The following is a 13,069-nucleotide window of genomic DNA, read 5'->3' on the forward strand; positions in this document are numbered from 1 at the left end:
CTATTGGTTAACAGCCGAACGCGCTAACCATTGAGCCACGGAAGCTCAGAAATTAAATGGTTGTCAGGTATTGTGGAAAACCTTGAATTTTTACGTCACATCTGAGACCTCACAACACCGCTCCCGGATGGGCTCGAACCACCAACCTATTGGTTAACAGCCGAACGTGCTAACCACTGCGCCACGGAAGCCCAAAAATTAAATGGTCGTCAGGTATTGTGGAAAAATTTTGGCTTTCTACGTTACATTTGAGATCACACAACACCGCTCCCGGGTGGGCTCGAACCACCAACCTATTGGTTAACAGCCGAACGCGCTAAACATTGCGCCACGGAAGCCCAAATGTTAAATGCTCGTCAGGTATTGTGTAAAAACCTTGACTTTTTACGTCACATCTGAGACCTCACAACACCGCTCCCGGATGGGCTCGAACCTCCAACCTATTGGTTAACAGCCGAACGCGCTAACCATTGCGCCACGGAAGCCCATAAGTTAAATGCTCGTCAGGTATTGTGTAAAAACCTTGATTTTTTACGTCAAATCTGAAACCTCACAACACCGCTCCCGGATGGGGTCGAACCACCAACCTATTGGTTAGCAGCCGAACGCGCTAACCATTGCGCCACGGAAGCCCAAAAATTAAATGGTCGTCATTTATTGTGCAAAAACTTTGGCTTTCTACGTTACATTTGAGATCACACAACACCGCTCCCGGATGGGCTCGAACCACCAACCTATTGGTTAACAGCCAAACGCGCTAACCATTGAGCCACGGAAGCCCAAAAATTAAATGGTCGTCAGGTATTGTGGAAAAACTTTGGCTTTCTACGTTACATCTGAGACCTCACAACACCGCATCCCGGATGGGCTCGAACCACAAACCTATTGGTTAACAGCCGAACGCGCTAATCATTGAGCCACGGAAGCCCAGAAATTAAATGGTTGTCACGTATTGTGGAAAAGTTTTGACTTTTTACGCTACATCTGAGACCCCACAACACCTCTCCAGGGTGGGCTCGTACCACCAACCTCTCGATTAACAGCTGAACGCGCTAACCATTGCGCCACGGAAGCCCAAAAATTCAATGTTCGACAGGTATTGTGGAAAAACTCTGACATTTTATGTTACATTTGAGACGTCACAACACCGCTCCCGGGAGAGCTCAAACCACCAGTCTTTTGAATAGCAGCTGAACGCGCTAACCATTGCGCCACGGAAGCCCAAAAATTAAATGGTCGTCAGGTATTGTGGAAAAACTTTGGCTTTCTACGTTACATTTGAGATCACACAACACCGCTCCCGGGTGGGCTCGAACCACCAACCTATTGGTTAACAGCCGAGCGCGCTAACCATTGCGCCACGGAAGCCCAAAAGTTAAATGCTCGTCAGGTATTATGTAAAAACCTTGACTTTTTACGTCACATCTGAGACCTCACAACACCGCTCCCGGATGGGGTCGAACCACCAACCTTTCGGTTAACAGCTGAACGCGCTGACCATTGCGCCACGGAAGCCCAAAAATTAAATGGTCGTCAGGTATTGTGGAAAAATTTTGGCTTTCAACGTTACATTTGAGATCCCAAAACACCGCTCCCGGGTGGGCTCGAACCACCAACCTATTTGTTAACAGCCGAATTCGCTAACCATTGAGCCACGGAAGCTCAGAATTTAAATGGTCGTCAGGTGTTGTGGAAAAAACCTTGACTTTTACGTCACATCTGAGACGTCACAACACCGCTCCCGGATGGGCTCGAACCACACACCTATTGGTTAAAAGCCGAACGCGCTAACCTTTGAGCCACGGAAGCTCAGAAATTAAATGGTTGTCAGGTATTGTAGATAAGGTAAGACTTTTTACGTTACATCTGAGACCCTACAACACCTCTCCCGGGTGGGCTCGAACCTTCAACCTTTCGATTAACAGCTGAACGCGCTAATCATTGCGCCACGGAAGCCCAAAAATTAAATGTTCTTCAGGTATTGTGGAAAAACTCTGACATTTTACGTTACATCTGAGACCTCACAACACCGCTACCGGATGGGCTCGAACCACCAACCTATTGGTTAACAGCCGAACGCGCTAACCATTGCGCCACGGAAGCCCAAAATTTAAATGGTCGTCAGGTGTTGTGGAAAAAACCTTGACTTTTTACGTCACATCTGAGACGTCACAACACCGCTCCCGGATGGGCTCGAACCACACACCTATTGGTTAACAGCCGAACGCTGTAAAAAGTCAAGGTTTTTACACAATACCTGACGAGCATTTAATTTTTTAACTTCCGTGGCGCAATGGTTAGCGCGTTCAGCTTTTAACCAATAGGGTGGTGGTTCGAGCCCACCCGGGAGCGGTGTTGTGGGATCTCAAATGTAACGTAGAAAGACAAAGTTTTTCCACAATACCTGACGACCATTTATTTTTTGGGCTTCCTTGGCGCAATGGTTAGCGCGTTCAGCTGTTAACCGAAAGGTTGGTGGTTCGAGCCCAACCGAGAGAGGTGTTGTAGGGTCTCAGATGTAACGTAATAAGTCATAACTTATCCACAATACCTGACAACCATTTAATTTCTGAGCTTCCGTGGCTCAATGGTTAGCGCGTTCGGCTGTTAACCAATAGGTTGGTGGTTCGAGCCCATCCGGGAGTGGTGTTGTGAGGTCTCAGATGTAACGTAAAATGTCAGAGTTTTTCCACAATACCTGACGAACATTTAATTTTTGGGTTTTCCGTGGCGCAATGGTTAGCGCGTTCGGCTGTTAACCAATAGGTGGGTTGTTCGAGCCCATCCGGGAGCGGTGTTGTCAGGTCTCAGATGTGACGCAAAAAGTCAAGGTTTTTACACAATACCTGACGAGCATTTAATTTTTGGGCTTCCGTGGCTCAATGGTTAGCGCGTTCGGCTGTTAACCAATAGGTTGGTGGTTCGAGCCCACCCGGGAGCGGTGGTGTGGGATCTCATATGTAACGTAGAAAGCCAAAGTTTTGCCACAATACCTGACGACCATTAAATTTTTGGGCCTTCTTGGCGCAATTATTAGTGCGTTCGGCTGTTAACCGAAAGGTTGGTGGTTCGAGCCCAACCGGAAGAGGTGTTGTAGGGTCTCAGATGTAACGTGAAAAGTCATAACTTATCTACAATACCTGACAACCATTTAATTTCTGAGCTTCCGTGGCTCAAAGGTTAGCGCGCTCGGCTGTTAACCAATAGGTGTGTGGTTCGAGCCCATCCGGGAGCGGTGTTGTGACGTCTCAGATGTGACGTAAAAAGTCAAGGTTTTTTCCACAACACCTGACGACCATTTAAATTTTGGGCTTCCGTGGCGCAATGGTTAGCGCGTTCGGCTGTTAACCAATAGGTTGGTGGTTCGAGCCCATCCGGTAGCGGTGTTGTGAGGTCTCAGATGTAACGTAAAATGTCAGAGTTTTTCCACAATTCCTGACGAACATTTAATTTTTGGGCTTCCGTGGCGCAATGATTAGCGCGTTCAGCTGTTAATCGAAAGGTTGAAGGTTCGAGCCCACCCGGGAGAGGTGTTGTAGGGTCTCAGATGTAACGTAAAAAGTCTTAACTTATCTACAATACCTGACAACCATTTAATTTCTGAGCTTCCGTGGCTCAAAGGTTAGCGCGTTCGGCTTTTAACCAATAGGTGTGTGGTTCGAGCCCATCCGGGAGCGGTGTTGTGACGTCTCAGATGTGACGTAAAAGTCAAGGTTTTTTCCACAACACCTGACGACCATTTAAATTCTGAGCTTCCGTGGCTCAATGGTTAGCGAATTCGGCTGTTAACAAATAGGTTGGTGGTTCGAGCCCACCCGGGAGCGGTGTTTTGGGATCTCAAATGTAACGTTGAAACCCAAAATTTTTCCACAATACCTGACGACCATTTAATTTTTGGGCTTCCGTGTCGCAATGGTCAGCGCGTTCAGCTGTTAACCGAAAGGTTGGTGGTTCGAGCCCATCCGGGAGCGGTGTTGTGATGTCTCAGATGTAACGTAAAATGTCAGAGTTTTTCCACAATACCTGACGAACATTTATTTTTCGGGCTTGCCTGGCGCAACAATTAGCGCGTCCAGCTGTTAATCGAAAGGTTGGTGGTTCGAGCCCACCCGGGAGCGGTGTTGTGGGATCTCAAATGTAACGTAGAAAACCAAAGTTTTTCCACAATACCTGACTACCATTTAATTTTTGGGCTTCCTTGGCGCAATGGTTAGCGCGTTCGGCTGTTAACCAATAGGTTGGTGGTTCGAGCCCACCCGGGAGCGGTGGTGTGGGATCTCATATGTAACGTAGAAAGCCAAAGTTTTGCCACAATACCTGACGACCATTAAATTTTTGGGCCTTCTTGGCGCAATTATTAGCGCGTTCAACTGTTAATCGAAAGGCTGGTGGTTCAAGCGCACCCGGAAGAGGTGTTGTGGGGTCTCAGATGTAGCGTAAAAAGTCAAAACTTATCCACAATACGTGACAACCATTTAATTTCTGAGCTTCCGTGGCTCAATGGTTAGCGCGTTCGGCTGTTAACCAATAGGTTGGTGGTTCGAGCCCACCCGGGAGCGGTGGTGTGGGATCTCAAATGTAACGTAGAAAGCCAAAGTTTTGCCACAATACCTGACGACCATTAAATTTTTGGGCTTCCTTGGCGCAATGGTTAGCGCGTTCGGCTGTTAACCGAAAGGTTGGTGGTTCGAGCCCAACCGGAAGAGGTGTTGTAGGGTCTCAGATGTAACGTAAAATGTCAGAGTTTTTCCACAATACCTGACGAACATTTAATTTTTGGGCTTCCGTGGCGCAATGATTAGCGCGTTCAGCTGTTAATCGAAATTTTGAAGGTTCGAGCCCACCCGGGAGAGGTGTTGTGGGGTCTCAGATGTAGCGTAAAAAGTCAAAACTTTTCCACAATACGTGACAACCATTTAATTTCTGAGCTTCCGTGGCTCAATGGTTAGCGCGTTCGGCTGTTAACCAATAGGTTGGTGGTTCGAGCCCATCCGGGAGCGGTGTTGTGAGGTCTCAGATGTGAAGTAAAAAGTCAAAGTTTTACCTCAATACCTGACGACCATTTAATATTTGGCCTCCGTTGCGCAATGGTTAGCGCGTTCGGCTGTTAACCGAAAGGTTGGTGGTTCGAGCCCACCCGGGAGCGGTGTTGTGGGATCTCTAATGTAACGTAAAAAGCCAAAGTTTTTCCACAATACCTGACGACCATTTTTTTTTTGGGCGTCCGTGGCGCAATGGTTAGCGCGTTCGGCTGTTAACCGAAAGGTTGGTGGTTCGAGCCCATCCGGGAGCGGTGTTGTGACGTCTCAGATGTTACGTAAAATGTCAGAGTTTTTCCACAATACCTGACGAACATTTATTTTTCGGGCTTGCCTGGCGCAATAATTAGCGCGTCCAGCTGTTAATCGAAAGGTTGGTGGTTCGAGCCCACCCGGGAGCGGTGTTGTGGGATCTCAAATGTAACGTAGAAAACCAAAGTTTTTCCACAATACCTGACTACCATTTAATTTTTGGGCTTCCTTGGCGCAATGGTTAGCGCGTTCGGCTGTTAACCGAAAGGATGGTGGTTCGAGCCCACCTGGGAGAAGTGTTGTAGGGTCTCAGATGTAACGTAAAAAGTCATAACTTATCCACAAAACCTAACAACCATTTAATTTTTGAGCTTCCGTGGCTCAATGGTTAGCGCGTTCGGCTGTTAACCAATAGGTTGGTGGTTCGAGCCCACCCGGGAGCGGTGGTGTGGGATCTCAAATGTAACGTAGAAAGCCAAAGTTTTGCCACAATACCTGACGACCATTAAATTTTTGGGCTTCCTTGGCGCAATGGTTAGCGCGTTCGGCTGTTAACCGAAAGGTTGGTGGTTCGAGCCCAACCGGAAGAGGTGTTGTAGGGTCTCAGATGTAACGTAAAATGTCAGAGTTTTTCCACAATACCTGACGAACATTTAATTTTTGGGCTTCCGTGGCGCAATGATTAGCGCGTTCAGCTGTTAATCGAAATTTTGAAGGTTCGAGCCCACCCGGGAGAGGTGTTGTGGGGTCTCAGATGTAGCGTAAAAAGTCAAAACTTTTCCACAATACGTGACAACCATTTAATTTCTGAGCTTCCGTGGCTCAATGGTTAGCGCGTTCGGCTGTTAACCAATAGGTTGGTGGTTCGAGCCCATCCGGGAGCGGTGTTGTGAGGTCTCAGATGTGAAGTAAAAAGTCAAAGTTTTACCTCAATACCTGACGACCATTTAATATTTGGCCTCCGTTGCGCAATGGTTAGCGCGTTCGGCTGTTAACCGAAAGGTTGGTGGTTCGAGCCCACCCGGGAGCGGTGTTGTGGGATCTCTAATGTAACGTAAAAAGCCAAAGTTTTTCCACAATACCTGACGACCATTTTTTTTTTGGGCGTCCGTGGCGCAATGGTTAGCGCGTTCGGCTGTTAACCGAAAGGTTGGTGGTTCGAGCCCATCCGGGAGCGGTGTTGTGACGTCTCAGATGTTACGTAAAATGTCAGAGTTTTTCCACAATACCTGACGAACATTTATTTTTCGGGCTTGCCTGGCGCAATAATTAGCGCGTCCAGCTGTTAATCGAAAGGTTGGTGGTTCGAGCCCACCCGGGAGCGGTGTTGTGGGATCTCAAATGTAACGTAGAAAACCAAAGTTTTTCCACAATACCTGACTACCATTTAATTTTTGGGCTTCCTTGGCGCAATGGTTAGCGCGTTCGGCTGTTAACCGAAAGGATGGTGGTTCGAGCCCACCTGGGAGAAGTGTTGTAGGGTCTCAGATGTAACGTAAAAAGTCATAACTTATCCACAAAACCTAACAACCATTTAATTTTTGAGCTTCTGTGGCTCAATGGTTAGCGCGTTCGGCTGTTAACCAATTGGTTGGTGGTTCGAGCCTATCCGGGAGAAGTGTTGTGACGTCTCAGATGTAACGTAAAATGTCAGAGTTTTTCCACAATACCTGACGAACATTTAATTTTTGGGCTTGCGTGGCGCAATGGTTAGCGCGGTCAGCTGTTAATCGAAAGGTTGGTGGTTCGAGCCCACCCGGGAGAGGTGTTGTTGGGTCTCATATGTAGCGTAAAAAGACAAAACTTTTCCACAATACGTGACAACCATTTATTTTCTGAGCTTTCGTGGCTCAATGGTTAGCGCGTTCGGCTGTTAACCAATAGGTTGGTGGTTCGAGCCCACCCGGGAGCGGTGTTTTTGGATCTCAAATGTAACATAAATAGCCAAAGTTTTTCCACAATACCTGACGACCATTTAATTTTTGGGCGTCCGTGGCGAATGGTTAGCGGGTTCGGCTGTTAACCGAAAGGTTGGTGGTTCGAGCCCTCGCGGGAGCGGTGTTGTGACGTCTCAGATGTAACGTAAAATGTCAGAGTTTTTCCACAATACCTGACGAGCATTTAATATTTGGGCTTCCGTGGCGCAATGGTTAGCGCGTTCAGCTGTTAATCGAAAGGTTGGTGGTCCGACCCCACCCGGAAGAGGTGTTGTGGGGTCTCAGATGTAGCGTAAAAAGTCAAAACTTTTCCACAATACGTGACAACCATTTAATTTCTGAGCTTCCGTGGCTCAATGGTTAGCGCGTTCGGCTGTTAATCGAAAGGTTGGTGGTTCGAGCCCATCCGGGAGCGGTGTTGTGAGGTCTCGGATGTGAAGTAAAAAGTCAAAGTTTTACCTCAATACCTGACGAAAATTTAATTTTTGGGCTTCAGTGGCGCAATGGTCAGCGCATTCAGCTGTTAACCGAAAGGTTGGTGGTTCGAGCCTCCCAGGAGCGGTGTTGTGTCGTCTCAGATATAACGTAAAATGTCAGAGTTTTTCCACAATACCTGACGAACATTTAATTTTTGGGCGTCCGTGGCGAATGGTTAGCGCGTTCGGCTGTTAACCGAAAGGTTGGTGGTTCGAGCCCTCCCGGGAGCGGTGTTGTGACGTCTCAGATGTAACGTAAAATGTCAGAGTTTTTCCACAATACCTGACGAGCATTTAATATTTGGGCTTCCGTGGCGCAATGGTTAGCGCGTTCAGCTGTTAATCGAAAGGTTGGTGGTTCGAGCCCACCCGGGAGAGGTGTTGTGAGGTCTCAGATGTAGCGTGAAAAGTCAAACTTTTTCCATAATACGTGATAACCATTTATTTTCTGATCTTTCGTGGCTCAATGGTTAGCGCGTTCGGCTGTTAACCAACAGCTTGGTGTTTCGAGCCCACCCGGGAGCGGTGTTTTTGGATCTCAAATGTAACGTAAATAGCCAAAGTTTTTCCGCAATACCTGACGACCATTTTTTTTGGGCGTCCGTGGCGCAATGGTTAGCGCGTTCGGCTGTTAACCGAAAGGTTGGTGGTACGAGCCCATCCGGGAGCGGTGTTGTGAGGCCTCAGATGTGAAGTAAAAAGTCAAAGTTTTACCTCAATGCCTGACGAGCATATAATTTTTGGGCTTCCGTGGCGCAATGGTTAGCGCGTTCAGCTTTTAATCGAAAGGTTGGTGGTTCGAGCCCACCCGGAAGAGGTGTTGTGGGGTCTCAGATGTAGCGTAAAAAGTCAAAACTTTTCCACCATACTAAAAACATTGAGCTACGACAAACAGTAGTCGAGTAATTAAGCTAATCGTAAACAAACAAACCCCTCCATAGGAAATGCATTAGACTATACTTTGCAGGCCCATAACTCTGTGTCTACTAGAGATACGGGGATGTCCTTAGGATATGTTATAGTCCAAATTGTCCCCCATCTAACCATACTAAAAACTTTGGGCTACGACAAACAGGGGCCGAGTACTTAAGCAAAACGTAACGAAACAAACCCCCTCCATAGGAAATGCATTAGACTATACTTTGGACGCTCTTAACTCTGTTTCTACTGGATATACGGGGAAGTCCTTTGAGTATGTTATAGTCCAATTTGTCCCCCATCTAACCATACTAAAAATTTTGAGCTACGACAAACAGGGGCCGAGTAATTAAGCTAAACGTAAACAAACAACCCGTCCATAGGAAATGCATTAGACTATATTTTGCAGGCCAATAACTCTGTGTCTACTAAAGATACGGGGATGTCCTTAGGATATGCTATAGTCCAAATTGTCCCCCATCTAACCATACTAAAAACATTGAGCTACGACAAACAAGGGCCGAGATATTAAGCAAAATGTTCGTCAACTTTGGTATCGTCTCACTTATTTTTATTATGTTACTTATGATTTTTGCACTAAACTTTGGAGGCTCATAACTCTTGTTCTACAAGAGATACTGGGATCTCCTTTGGATATGTTATAGTACTCATTGCTCCCCATACATATCCTAAGGACATCCCCGTATCTCTAGTAGACACAGAGTTATGGGCCTGCAAAGTATAGTCTAATGCATTTCCTATGGAGGGGTTTGTTTGTTTACGATTAGCTTAATTACTCGACTACTGTTTGTCGTAGCTCAATGTTTTTAGTATGGTGGAAAAGTTTTGACTTTTTACGCTACATCTGAGACCCCACAACACCTCTTCCGGGTGGGCTCGAACCACCAACCTTTCGATTAAAAGCTGAACGCGCTAACCATTGCGCCACGGAAGCCCAAAAATTATATGCTCGTCAGGCATTGAGGTAAAACTTTGACTTTTTACTTCACATCTGAGGCCTCACAACACCGCTCCCGGATGGGCTCGTACCACCAACCTTTCGGTTAACAGCCGAACGCGCTAACCATTGCGCCACGGACGCCCAAAAAAAATGGTCGTCAGGTATTGCGGAAAAACTTTGGCTATTTACGTTACATTTGAGATCCAAAAACACCGCTCCCGGGTGGGCTCGAAACACCAAGCTGTTGGTTAACAGCCGAACGCGCTAACCATTGAGCCACGAAAGATCAGAAAATAAATGGTTATCACGTATTATGGAAAAAGTTTGACTTTTCACGCTACATCTGAGACCTCACAACACCTCTCCCGGGTGGGCTCGAACCACCAACCTTTCGATTAACAGCTGAACGCGCTAACCATTGCGCCACGGAAGCCCAAATATTAAATGCTCGTCAGGTATTGTGGAAAAACTCTGACATTTTACGTTACATCTGAGACGTCACAACACCGCTCCCGGGAGGGCTCGAACCACCAACCTTTCGGTTAACAGCCGAACGCGCTAACCATTCGCCACGGACGCCCAAAAATTAAATGTTCGTCAGGTATTGTGGAAAAACTCTGACATTTTACGTTATATCTGAGACGACACAACACCGCTCCTGGGAGGCTCGAACCACCAACCTTTCGGTTAACAGCTGAATGCGCTGACCATTGCGCCACTGAAGCCCAAAAATTAAATTTTCGTCAGGTATTGAGGTAAAACTTTGACTTTTTACTTCACATCCGAGACCTCACAACACCGCTCCCGGATGGGCTCGAACCACCAACCTTTCGATTAACAGCCGAACGCGCTAACCATTGAGCCACGGAAGCTCAGAAATTAAATGGTTGTCACGTATTGTGGAAAAGTTTTGACTTTTTACGCTACATCTGAGACCCCACAACACCTCTTCCGGGTGGGGTCGGACCACCAACCTTTCGATTAACAGCTGAACGCGCTAACCATTGCGCCACGGAAGCCCAAATATTAAATGCTCGTCAGGTATTGTGGAAAAACTCTGACATTTTACGTTACATCTGAGACGTCACAACACCGCTCCCGCGAGGGCTCGAACCACCAACCTTTCGGTTAACAGCCGAACCCGCTAACCATTCGCCACGGACGCCCAAAAATTAAATGGTCGTCAGGTATTGTGGAAAAACTTTGGCTATTTATGTTACATTTGAGATCCAAAAACACCGCTCCCGGGTGGGCTCGAACCACCAACCTATTGGTTAACAGCCGAACGCGCTAACCATTGAGCCACGAAAGCTCAGAAAATAAATGGTTGTCACGTATTGTGGAAAAGTTTTGTCTTTTTACGCTACATATGAGACCCAACAACACCTCTCCCGGGTGGGCTCGAACCACCAACCTTTCGATTAACAGCTGACCGCGCTAACCATTGCGCCACGCAAGCCCAAAAATTAAATGTTCGTCAGGTATTGTGGAAAAACTCTGACATTTTACGTTACATCTGAGACGTCACAACACTTCTCCCGGATAGGCTCGAACCACCAACCAATTGGTTAACAGCCGAACGCGCTAACCATTGAGCCACAGAAGCTCAAAAATTAAATGGTTGTTAGGTTTTGTGGATAAGTTATGACTTTTTACGTTACATCTGAGACCCTACAACACTTCTCCCAGGTGGGCTCGAACCACCATCCTTTCGGTTAACAGCCGAACGCGCTAACCATTGCGCCAAGGAAGCCCAAAAATTAAATGGTAGTCAGGTATTGTGGAAAAACTTTGGTTTTCTACGTTACATTTGAGATCCCACAACACCGCTCCCGGGTGGGCTCGAACCACCAACCTTTCGATTAACAGCTGGACGCGCTAATTATTGCGCCAGGCAAGCCCGAAAAATAAATGTTCGTCAGGTATTGTGGAAAAACTCTGACATTTTACGTAACATCTGAGACGTCACAACACCGCTCCCGGATGGGCTCGAACCACCAACCTTTCGGTTAACAGCCGAACGCGCTAACCATTGCGCCACGGACGCCCAAAAAAAAAATGGTCGTCAGGTATTGTGGAAAAACTTTGGCTTTTTACGTTACATTAGAGATCCCACAACACCGCTCCCGGGTGGGCTCGAACCACCAACCTTTCGGTTAACAGCCGAACGCGCTAACCATTGCGCAACGGAGGCCAAATATTAAATGGTCGTCAGGTATTGAGGTAAAACTTTGACTTTTTACTTCACATCTGAGACCTCACAACACCGCTCCCGGATGGGCTCGAACCACCAACCTATTGGTTAACAGCCGAACGCGCTAACCATTGAGCCACGGAAGCTCAGAAATTAAATGGTTGTCACGTATTGTGGAAAAGTTTTGACTTTTTACGCTACATCTGAGACCCCACAACACCTCTCCCGGGTGGGCTCGAACCTTCAAAATTTCGATTAACAGCTGAACGCGCTAATCATTGCGCCACGGAAGCCCAAAAATTAAATGTTCGTCAGGTATTGTGGAAAAACTCTGACATTTTACGTTACATCTGAGACCCTACAACACCTCTTCCGGTTGGGCTCGAACCACCAACCTTTCGGTTAACAGCCGAACGCGCTAACCATTGCGCCAAGGAAGCCCAAAAATTTAATGGTCGTCAGGTATTGTGGCAAAACTTTGGCTTTCTACGTTACATTTGAGATCCCACACCACCGCTCCCGGGTGGGCTCGAACCACCAACCTATTGGTTAACAGCCGAACGCGCTAACCATTGAGCCACGGAAGCTCAAAAATTAAATGGTTGTTAGGTTTTGTGGATAAGTTATGACTTTTTACGTTACATCTGAGACCCTACAACACTTCTCCCAGGTGGGCTCGAACCACCATCCTTTCGGTTAACAGCCGAACGCGCTAACCATTGCGCCAAGGAAGCCCAAAAATTAAATGGTAGTCAGGTATTGTGGAAAAACTTTGGTTTTCTACGTTACATTTGAGATCCCACAACACCGCTCCCGGGTGGGCTCGAACCACCAACCTTTCGATTAACAGCTGGACGCGCTAATTATTGCGCCAGGCAAGCCCGAAAAATAAATGTTCGTCAGGTATTGTGGAAAAACTCTGACATTTTACGTAACATCTGAGACGTCACAACACCGCTCCCGGATGGGCTCGAACCACCAACCTTTCGGTTAACAGCCGAACGCGCTAACCATTGCGCCACGGACGCCCAAAAAAAAAATGGTCGTCAGGTATTGTGGAAAAACTTTGGCTTTTTACGTTACATTAGAGATCCCACAACACCGCTCCCGGGTGGGCTCGAACCACCAACCTTTCGGTTAACAGCCGAACGCGCTAACCATTGCGCAACGGAGGCCAAATATTAAATGGTCGTCAGGTATTGAGGTAAAACTTTGACTTTTTACTTCACATCTGAGACCTCACAACACCGCTCCCGGATGGGCTCGAACCACCAACCTATTGGTTAACAGCC

The 13,069-nt window shown here is 47.1% G+C and overlaps 1 non-coding gene across 1 annotated transcript; it reads right to left on the bottom strand.

Annotated features, from left to right (window-relative positions):
* Positions 1 to 559: 559 nt before the first annotated feature.
* TRNAS-GCU (transfer RNA serine (anticodon GCU)) lies at positions 560 to 632 on the bottom strand. The gene has a single exon. It is a non-coding gene; the product is annotated as a tRNA-Ser (tRNA).
* Positions 633 to 13,069: the final 12,437 nt, after the last annotated feature.

The sequence above is a fragment of the Phalangium opilio genome, unplaced genomic scaffold (assembly GCF_054372755.1).
Source record: "Phalangium opilio isolate 3A_F unplaced genomic scaffold, DU_Popi_V2 ptg000087l_1, whole genome shotgun sequence".
NCBI classification, from domain to species: Eukaryota; Metazoa; Arthropoda; class Arachnida; order Opiliones; family Phalangiidae; genus Phalangium; species Phalangium opilio.